Genomic DNA, 3,360 nt, shown 5'->3' with positions numbered 1-3,360 from the left:
TTTTTTTACGTTGTGCTGACCCTTGTTCTTTAAATGACATTATCCCGAGGAGGCCCCCTAAAGGCGAGCCGTAATGGCCTCATCTTCGGCAGGTTACAACGATTTTTTTTTATGTTGTGCTGACCCTCGTTCTTTAAATGACGCTATCCCGAGGAGGACTCCTAAAGGTGAGCCGTAATGGCCTCATCCTCGGCAGTCTCCTCTGGTTTTTTTTTAACCTTGTGCTGACCCTCGGATTTTAAATGACGCTATCCCGAGGAGGACACCTAAAGGTGAGCCGTAATGGCCTCATCCTCGGCAGTCTCCTCTGGTTTTTTTTTAACCTTGTGCTGACCCTCGGATTTTAAATGACGCTATCCCGCGGAGGACACCTAAAGGCGAGCCGTAATGGCCTCATCCTCGGCAGGCTCCTCTGGTTTTTTTTTAACCTTGTGCTGACCCTCGGATTTTAAATGACGCTATCCCGCGGAGGACACCTAAAGGCGAGCCGTAATGGCCTCATCTTCGGCAGGCTCCTCCGGTTTTTGCTTTTTCTGATTTTTTTTAACATTGTGCTGACCCTCGTTCTTTAAATGACGCTATCGCGAGGAGGACACCTAAAGGCGAGCTGTAATGGCCTCATTTTCGGCAGGCTACTACGGTTTTTGCTTTTTCCGATTTTTTTTTATGTTGTGCTGACCCTCGTTCTTTAAATGACGCTATCCCGAGGAGGACACCTAAAGGTGAGCCGTAATGGCCTCATCCTCGGCAGGCTCCTCTGGTTTTTTTTTTCGTTTTTTTTAACATTGTGCTGACCCTCGTTCTTTAAATGACGCTATCCCGAGGAGGACACCTAAAGGCGAGCCGTAATGGCCTCATCTTCGGCAGGCTCCTCTGATTTTTTTTTTCGTTTTTTTTAACATTGTGCTGACCCTCGTTCTTTAAATGACGCTATCTCGAGGAAGACACCTAAAGGCGAGCAGTAATGGCCTCATCTTCAGCAGGCTCCTCCGGTTTTTGCTTTTTCTGATTTTTTTTAACATTGTGCTGACCCTGGTTTTTTAAATGACGTTATCCCGAGGAGGACACCTAAAGGCGAGCCGTAATGGCCTCATCTTCGGCAGGCTCCTCCGGGTTTTTTTCGGTTTTTTTTACGTTGTGCTGACCCTCGTTTTTTAAATGACGTTATCCCGAGGAGGACACCTAAAGGCGAGCCGTAATGGCCTCATCTTCGGCAGGCTCCTCCGGTTTTTTTTCGGTTTTTTTTACGTTGTGCTGACCCTCGTTCTTTAAATGACGCTATCCCGAGGTTGACACCTAAAGGCGAGCTGTAATGGCCTCATCTTCGGCAGGCTCCTCCGGTTTTTTCTTTTTCTGTTGTTTTTTTAACGTTGTCCTGACTCTCGTTCTTTAAAGTAATGGCCTCATCTTCGGCAGGCTACTACGATTTTTTTTTACGTTGTGCTGACCCTCGTAATTTTAAATGACGCTATCCCGAGGAGGACACCTAAAGGTGAGCCGTAATGGCCTCATCCTCGGCAGTCTCCTCTGGTTTTTTTTTTTACGTTGTGCTGACCCTCGGATTTTAAATGACGCTATCCCGAGGAGGACACCTAAAGGCGAGCCGTAACGGCCTCATCTTCGGCAGGCTCCTCTGATTTTTTTTTCGTTTTTTTTAACATTGTGCTGACCCTCGTTCTTTAAATGACGCTATCCCGAGGAAGACACTTAAAGGCGAGCAGTAATGGCCTCATCTTCGGCAGGCTCCTCCGGTTTTTGCTTTTTCTGATTTTTTTTAACATTGTGCTGACCCTCGTTCTTTAAATGACGCTATCCCGAGGAGGACACCTAAAGGCGAGCTGTAATGGCCTCATCTTCGGCAGGCTACTATGGTTTTTGCTTTTTCTGATTTTTTTAATGTTGTGCTGACTCTCATTCTTTAAATGACGCTATCCCGAGGAGGACACCTAAAGGTGAGCCGTAATGGCCTCATCCTCGGCAGGCTCCTCAGGTTTTTTTTTTTACGTTGTGATGACCCTCGTTTTTTAAATGACGCTATCCCGAGGAGGACACCTAAAGGCGAGCCGTAATGGCCTCATCTTCGGCAGGCTCCTCTGATTTTTTTTTCGTTTTTTTTAACATTGTGCTGACCCTCGTTCTTTAAATGACGCTATCCCGAGGAAGACACCTAAAGGCGAGCAGTAATGGCCTAATCTTCGGCAGGCTCCTCCGGTTTTTGCTTTTTCTGATTTTTTTTTAACATTGTGCTGACCCTCGTTCTTTAAATGACGCTTTCCCGAGGAAGACACCTAAAGGCAAGCAGTAATGGCCTCATCTTCGGCAGGCTCCTCCAATTTTTTTACGTTGTGCTGACCCTCGTTCTTTAAATGATATTATCCCGAGGATGTCCCCTAAAGGCGAGCCGTAATGGCCTCATCTTCGGCAGGCTCCTCCGATTTTTTTACGTTGTGCTGACCCTCGTTCTTTAAATGATATTATCCCGAGGATGTCCCCTAAAGGCGAGCCGTAATGGCCTCATCTTCGGCAGGCTACAATGATTTTTTTTTATGTTGTGCTGACCCTCGTTCTTTAAATGACGCTATCCCGAGGAGGACACCTAAAGGTGAGCCGTAATGGCCTCACTGACCCTCGTTCTTTAAATGACGCTATCCCGAGGAAGACACCTAAAGGCGAGCAGTAATGGCCTCATCTTCGGCAGGCTCCTCCGGTTTTTGCTTTTTCTGATTTTTTTTTAACATTGTGCTGACCCTCGTTCTTTAAATGACGCTATCCCGAGGAGGACACCTAAAGGCGAGCTTTAATGGCCTCATCTTCGGCAGGCTCCTACGGTTTTTGCTTTTTCCGATTTTTTTTTAACGTTGTGCTGACTCTCGTTCTTTAAATGACGCTATCCCGAGGAGGACACCTAAAGGCGAGCCGTAATGGCCTCATCTTCGGCAGGCTCCTCCGGTTTTTTTCGGTTCTTTTTTACTTTGTGCTGACCCTCGTTCTTTAAATGACGCTATCCCGAGGTCGACCCCTAAAGGCGAGCCGTAATGGCCTCATCTTCGGCAGGCTCCTCCGATTTTTTTACGTTGTGCTGACCCTCGTTCTTTAAATGATATTATCCCAAGGATGTCCCCTAAAGGCGAGCCGTAATGGCCTTATCTTCGGCAGGCTACTACGATTTTTTTTATGTTGTGCTGACCCTCGTTCTTTAAATGACGCTATCCCGAGGAGGACACCTAAAGGTGGGCCGTAATGGCCTCATCCTCGGCAGGCTCCTCTGGTTTTTTTTTTATGTTGTGCTGACCCTCGTTTTTTAAATGACGCTATCCCGAGGAGGACACTTAAGGGCGAGCCGTAATGGCCTCATCTTCG

This window comes from Arachis ipaensis, chromosome B08 (genome assembly GCF_000816755.2).
Source record: "Arachis ipaensis cultivar K30076 chromosome B08, Araip1.1, whole genome shotgun sequence".
Classification (NCBI taxonomy): Eukaryota; Viridiplantae; Streptophyta; class Magnoliopsida; order Fabales; family Fabaceae; genus Arachis; species Arachis ipaensis.
Note: the sequence above shows the minus strand (reverse complement) of the source record.